This window comes from Anopheles ziemanni (genome assembly GCF_943734765.1).
Source record: "Anopheles ziemanni chromosome X unlocalized genomic scaffold, idAnoZiCoDA_A2_x.2 X_unloc_31, whole genome shotgun sequence".
NCBI classification, from domain to species: Eukaryota; Metazoa; Arthropoda; class Insecta; order Diptera; family Culicidae; genus Anopheles; species Anopheles ziemanni.
Window position 1 is genome coordinate 39,658 of NW_026689798.1, and position 7,977 is coordinate 47,634.

Consider the following 7,977-nt stretch of genomic DNA (forward strand, 5'->3'; position numbering starts at 1 on the left):
CTTGCGCTTGTAAACGTATAACTTTGACTTGTGGTAACCTCGGTATGTTAGTCGATCACGTGGTTGTGAACTGGGTAGGGGTGGGCAATCTGTTCACTTGCACTCTGGGTAGGAATATGGTGAGCGCTATAGGTTAAAGATCATGGTATGGTTCCATCGTGATGACTTTCGCTAGATAGTAGTATGTTTGGATAGTTATAACGTTTTTGGCCATTTGTTCATAGTGTTCGGTTCATTCAGGAATTCGATTGGTCTTTGCTTCACACACGTGGTCGATCACTTGGATGTGAACTAGGGTGAGATTAAGGTGTTCACTAGTGCTCTTCGGTTTTGGATCAGTAATGAGCACTTGATTGGTTTCGCATAATATGTATCCATAGTGATGACTCTTTCCAGCTTAAGATTTCGTTACCGGTTTCGAATCCTCCCCACGTTCGCTTTTACTTGGTTAGGTTTTCGAGTGTAGATTTGAAAGCAATCTCATGTATGTATCCCATCTGATATAAGCCACTGACAGTTCATGTCACCTCGTTCAACTCTCGCTGGGTCACAGAAGTATGTTACTGCGCCCATTATCCCTACTCGGATAGGTTCGGTTCGTTCGTTTTATACTACGGTGAGTAAACTCAATTTGTGCATCGCATAGCCATGGAAAGCAAGCTTTCGCGGGCCTCTTCGACTGTTTTGATACGAGCTGTGCCCGTGATGCTTGTCATCCCAGGATACTAGACCCCTTTGGACGACCGCATGACCATCAGAAAGTAAATTCCACGTTCGATTTGGGGTGTGAACCCCGAACATAAAGTCTTTGTGTAGAACCACGAGGGCTCTATAGTACCGATTCTCTCGGTACGCTTGGTCCGTGTTCCTTTATGTTCGTACTCTTGTGAATAAGATTCACGTTCGTTTTGGGATATTTGCTACTGTCACCGTTTGAGTACTATGGGGCTTGAACCCCTAACATAAAGTCTTTGTGTAGAACCACGAGGGTTCTATAGTACCGATTCTCTCGGTACGCTTGGTCCGTGTTCCTTTATGTTCGTACTCTTGTGTGTATAATATTCATGTTCGGTTTGGGATATTTGCTACTTTCACCAGGGTCCCGTTCTTCATACAAGTCTGCCTTGCTAATGTGGTAACTTTATAGTGTAGTTCTGACATCCCAATTTTGGGACTTAGCCGATTTTTCGTATATTTCCATATGACCCATAGGGTCCCTTTCTTCATACAAGCTTGCCTAGGGCGATCGGTCAAAACTTGTCTTACTATTCGATTGGTCTTCGCACTTTCACCCTAGGCAGTTCGCCTAGGTCTGTCTTCTTGAGGAGGCCAAAACCCGAAATAAGGAGGTTCGGCCGACCCTGAAACCTCCCCTGTCTGAACTACACTAACCCGATTTTTCAGGGTCCTCAGCGCCATACAACTTTGCCTAGGTCACTTGTACTCTTGACTTAGGCCATCCGACTTGGTCCGTGTTTCTTCCTAGGGTTCACCTAGGTACTTTGCCTTGCTTGATGTGGTAACTTTTTAGTGTAGTTCTGACATCCCAATTTTGGGACTTAGCCGATTTTTCGTATATTTCCATATGACCCATAGGGTCCCTTTCTTCATACAAGCTTGCCTAGGGCGATCGGTCAAAACTTGTCTTACTATTCGATTGGTCTTCGCACTTTCACCCTAGGCACTTTGCCTAGGTCTGTCTTCTTGAGGAGGCCAAAACCCGAAATAAGGAGGTTCAGCCGACCCAGAAACCTCCCCTGTCTGAACTACACTAACCCGATTTTTCAGGGTCCTCAGCGCCATACAACTTTGCCTAGGTCACTTGTACTCTTGACTTAGGCCATCTGACTTGGTCCGTGTTTCTTCCTAGGGTTCACCTAGGTACTTTGCCTTGCTTGATGTGGTAACTTTTTAGTGTAGTTCAGACATCCCAATTTTGGGACTTAGCCGATTTTTCATGTATTTCCATATGACCCATAGGGTCCCTTTCTTCATACAAGCTTGCCTAGGGCGATCGGTCAAAACTTGTCTTACTATTCGATTGGTCTTCGCACTTTCACCCTAGGCAGTTTGCCTAGGTCTGTCTTCTTGAGGAGGCCAAAACCCGAAATAAGGAGGTTCAGCCGACCCAGAAACCTCCCCTGTCTGAACTACACTAACCCGATTTTTCAGGGTCCTCAGCGCCATACAACTTTGCCTAGGTCACTTGTACTCTTGACTTAGGCCATCTGACTTGGTCCGTGTTTCTTCCTAGGGTTCACCTAGGTACTTTGCCTTGCTTGATGTGGTAACTTTTTAGTGTAGTTCAGACATCCCAATTTTGGGACTTAGCCGATTTTTCATGTATTTCCATATGACCCATAGGGTCCCTTGCTTCATACAAGCTTGCCTAGGGCGATCGGTCAAAACTTGTCTTACTATTCGATTGGTCTTCGCACTTTCACCCTAGGCAGTTTGCCTAGGTGTAGCTTCTTGAGGAGGTCAAAACCCAAAATAAGGAGGTTCAGCCGACCCAAAAACCTACCCTGTCTAAACTACACTAACCAGATTTTTCAGGGTCCTCAGCGCCATACAACTTTGCCTAGGTCACTTGTACTCTTGACTTAGGCCATCTGACTTGGTCCGTGTTTCTTCCTAGGGTTCACCTAGGTACTTTGCCTTGCTTGATGTGGTAACTTTTTAGTGTAGTTCAGACATCCCAATTTTGGGACTTAGCCGATTTTTCATGTATTTCCATATGACCCATAGGGTCCCTTTCTTCATACAAGCTTGCCTAGGGCGATCGGTCAAAACTTGTCTTACTATTCGATTGGTCTTCGCACTTTCACCCTAGGCAGTTTGCCTAGGTGTAGCTTCTTGAGGAGGTCAAAACCCAAAATAAGGAGGTTCAGCCGACCCAAAAACCTCCCCTGTCTAAACTACACTAACCAGATTTTTCAGGGTCCTCACCGTCATACAACTTTGCCTAGGTCACTTGTTCTCTTGCACACCCCAAATCGAACGTGGAATTTACTTTCTGATGGTCATGCGGTCGTCCAAAGGGGTCTAGTATCCTGGGATGACAAGCATCACGGGCACAGCTCGTATCAAAACAGTCGAAGAGGCCCGCGAAAGCTTGCTTTCCATGGCTATGCGATGCACAAATTGAGTTTACTCACCGTAGTATAAAACGAACGAACCGAACCTATCCGAGTAGGGATAATGGGCGCAGTAACATACTTCTGTGACCCAGCGAGAGTTGAACGAGGTGACATGAACTGTCAGTGGCTTATATCAGATGGGATACATACATGAGATTGCTTTCAAATCTACACTCGAAAACCTAACCAAGTAAAAGCGAACGTGGGGAGGATTCGAAACCGGTAACGAAATCTTAAGCTGGAAAGAGTCATCACTATGGATACATATTATGCGAAACCAATCAAGTGCTCAGTACTGATCCAAAACCTAAGAGCACTAGTGAACACCTTATTCTCACCCTAGTTCACATCCAAGTGATCGACCACGTGTGTGAAGCAAAGACCAATCGAATTCCTCAATGGACTGAACACTATGAACAAATGGCCAAAAACGTTATAACTATCCAAACATCCTACTATCTAGCGAAAGTCATCACGATGGAACCATACAATGATCTTAACCTATAGCGCTCACCTATTCCTACCCAGAGTGCAAGTGAACATATTGCTCACCCTAACCAGTTCACATCCACGTGATCGACTAACATACCGAAGTTACCACAAGTCAAAGTTATACGTTTACAAGCGCAAGACCAATCGAAAACCCCGAAAGCAATCTCGACCCAAAATGTATTATCCGTGAGTGTAGTCGAGTCTCGTACTCGTCATCTGTAATCGTCGGATAGAATATCCAGTACACGGTTGTCTTTCCAAATGAAATCTACATACAGAACTCGCTCTTGGCAAATGGGTGGCATTGGCGCAATCAGGAGCGAGTTCCCGTCCGGGTGCCAAGTGATTGGCAAATGTCTGGGGGAAAGCAACCATATATTGATTTGTCTGTTAGTGTACTGGGTGTTTGAGGTATGTAGTATCCACGCTTGGTTGGGTGTGTCAGAGGACCATGGATGCGTTCACAACCCCAATTGGGGTACATCGGGAATGATTTTGTGGAACCGATGTGCCCGGCACACACTAAGTTTTGTTGCAAGTTAATAGTGTGCCATGTCCGGGGGGGTTGTGATTAAACTCTGGTGAATTGCGTACTGTGGTGATTGGGGTATGAAAGCCCCGCAGTTGCAATGATCGGACGCGCCTAGCGTGTCCTTTAGTTGATGGTAGGGAAATGAAGGCCCTTGTCAGCTCACCTAAGTATTCATGGAAGTTTGGCATAAGGTCGCTGTGGTAGGGGTATGAAGGCCCCGTCAGCGCATGCACAATCGGGCGCACGAGCGCTTAGCGGAGTCGAATGCCGCTCAAGTGCCTGTCCGGTGCATCGGGTGTGTGTGATACGAGGGCAATGAGGTTCGCACGGGGGCTCGCCTCCCGTGTGCTACCGGACTTGACAACATATAGAACGTGGTGTTTGCTCCTCCGGGTGCAATGGGACAATGAACATTCGAACGCAAAGTCGGAATTCTGGTTGATCCTACCAGTAATATACGCTCGTCTCAAAGGTTAAGCCATGCATGTCTAAGTACAAACAGATTTAATGTGAAACCGCATAAGGCTCAGTATAACAGCTATAATTTACGAGATCATCAACCTAGTTACTTGGATAACTGTGGAAAATCTAGAGCTAATACATGCAACATGCCAGGACCCTCGCGGGAACTGGTGCACTTATTAGTCAAACCAATCGCGGGTTCTCCGTGTCATTGAGTTGAAGTCTGGATAATGATGCTGATCGTATGGTCTCGCACCGACGACAGATCTCGCAAATATCTGCCCTATCAACTATGGATGGTAGTATAGAGGACTACCATGGTTGCAACGGGTAACGGGGAATCAGGGTTCGATTCCGGAGAGGGAGCCTGAGAAATGGCTACCACATCCAAGGAAGGCAGCAGGCGCGTAAATTACCCAATCCCGGGACGGGGAGGTAGTGACGAGAAATAACAATATGAAACTCTTTAATGATGTTTCATAATTGGAATGAGTAGAGCATAAATCCTTCTACGAGGATCAAGTGGAGGGCAAGTCTGGTGCCAGCAGCCGCGGTAATTCCAGCTCCACTAGCGTATATTAAAATTGTTGCGGTTAAAACGTTCGAAGTTGATACTTGTCCAACACAGTCCGGCTCCGCCGACCCGGTCAACCCGTGGTCGGTGGGCCAAGTCGGAATCTGGTTGCGACTCAATGGTGTGGTAGGGCACCAAGTCTGTGTCATGGTGTGCCCTTCAACGGGTGCAAGTGTAACATAGAGCTCGACCGCTCACGTTTACCTTGAACAAATTAGAGTGCTTAAAGCAGGGTGCCCAAACGCCCTAGAATAATCTTGCATGGAATAATGGAATACGACCTTGGTCTAATCTTTCATTGGTTTGTACTCAGACCGGAGGTAATGATTAACAGAAGTAGTTGGGGACACTAGTATTACGGCGCGAGAGGTGAAATTCGTAGACCGTCGTAAGACTAACTAAAGCGAAGGCATTTGTCAAGGATGCTTTCTTTAATCAAGAACGAAAGTTAGAGGATCGAAGGCGATTAGATACCGCCCTAGTTCTAACCGTAAACGATGCCAACTAGCAATTGGGAGACGCTACAACCAGGTGCTCTCAGTAGCTTCCGGGAAACCAAAGTCAGGTTCCGGGGGAAGTATGGTTGCAAAGTTGAAACTTAAAGGAATTGACGGAAGGGCACCACAATGAAATGGAGCTTGCGGTTCAATTTGACTCAACACGGGAAAACTTACCAGGTCCGAACTTATGGAGGTGAGACAGATTAATAGCTCTTTCTCAAATTTAAGGGTAGTGGTGCATGGCCGTTCTTAGTTCGTGGATTGATTTGTCTGGTTAATTCCGATAACGAACGTGACTCACATATGCTAACTAGAACGCAGTCAGCGTTAATGCGTCGATGCCGATTGGAACGGGTTAGGACCTTTCGGTGGAGTATGACCTGACACCTTCGCTGTTCGTGTGCGCAAGTGCACTTACGGTACGCTGCTTAGCAGGACAATTTGTGTTTAGCAAAATGAGATCGAGCGATAACAGGTCCGTGATGCCCTTAGATGTTCTGGGCTACACGCGTGCTACAATGTGGGTAGCAGCGTGTCTCCTATTCCGAGAGGAACGGGAAATCACTCAAATACTCACTTAGTAGGGATTATGGATTGCAATGGTCCATATGAACTCGGAACTTCTAGTAAGTGCTGGTCATCAGCCAGCGTTGAATACGTCCCTGCCCTTTGTACACACCGCCCGTCGCTACTACCGATGGATTATTTAGTGAGGTCTTTGGAGATGATCGTTCGCTGGATCCTCGTGAACCGCGTCTGCTTTATCGAAGTTGACCGAACTTGATGATTTAGAGGAAGTAAAAGTCGTAACAAGGTTTCCGTAGGTGAACCTGCGGAAGGATCATTAGTGGCCAAGTGATCCTTCCAGAAGTCCGAACCTGCGGGTTGAGACTTCGGCACAAGTTGCCATATGATAATTGACGAAACACTATAGAAGTCCGAACCTGCGGGTTGAGACTTCGGCACAAGTTGCCATATGATAATTGACGAAACACTATAGAAGTCCGAACCTGCGGGTTGAGACTTAGGCACACGTTGCCTTATACATGACTTCGAACAAATACACAAGTCCGAACCTGCGGGTTGAGACTTAGGCACAAGTTGCCTTATACATGACTTCGAACAAATACACAAGTCCGAACCTGCGGGTTGAGACTTAGGCACAAGTTGCCATATGAAAGTTGACGAAACACTAACAAGTCCGAACCTGCGAGTTGAGACTTAGGCACACGTTGCCTTATACATGACTTCGAACAAATACACAAGTCCGAACTTGCGGGTTGAGACTTAGGCACAAGTTGCCTTATACATACATTGGCCAAATAAACAGAAGTCCGAACCTGCGGGTTGAGACTTAGGCACAAGTTGCCATATTATATTCGATCAAACACTAAGTAGTCCGAACCTGCGGGTTGAGACTCAAGACCGTAACAAGATGTCACTATACAAGTCCGAACCTAAGGGTTGAGACTTAATGCGATCTAGATACCAAGTTGACATCCAATACCTGTTGAGCAAAACCAAAGATTCCCTGTTCTCGAATGATTACACTATATAACAGGGAATCATGAAGAAATCAAGCAAGCGTGAAACAAAGTCATCACTTGGGCATGCTCGATAGCCAACCACATGACCTTAACCTAAGAGAGCATGCAAACCACATGATACCTATAAACGATTAACCCGCCCTAGTTCAATCGTTCACCAAGTGATGACTTCAGTATGGCTAAGAGAAAAACTTTTAAATGGGAAAAACTCTAAGTCCGAACCTCCGGGTTGAGACTTCCGCGTCGGAGGTGGGCGCACCTCCTATCCGAAAGATGATGAATCAGGGGTGTTCGGTCAGCAATGGTCGGATGCCCCGTCGTAGTGAAACTATGACAATCAAAGTCAAGACCTCCGGGTTGAGACTTTCCGCGAGTACAAGCATAAAGGAACACGGACCAAGCCGTACCGAGAGAATCGGTACTAGAGCCCTCGTGGTTCTACATTGAGAGAGCCCTCGTGGTTCTCATTAGGGGCTTTATGCAAGTCGTACTCAATACTGTGGTGTGAAGTATAAAGTATAGTCCTCGCCTGGTCCACGCTGCTTCGGCGGTCCTGGGTAAGATAGTTAATTCTAGCTTGCCCTATAGTGGAATGAGGACACTTAATGCTTCGTCTTTTAGCGGCGGCTAGACTCCTCCTCACGGGGAACGAGTTGACGCGCACAGCGGCGGCTTACGCACTATGGCAATCATGGATGCCTGAAGATTCCGTGAAGTTCTCCCCTGGTCC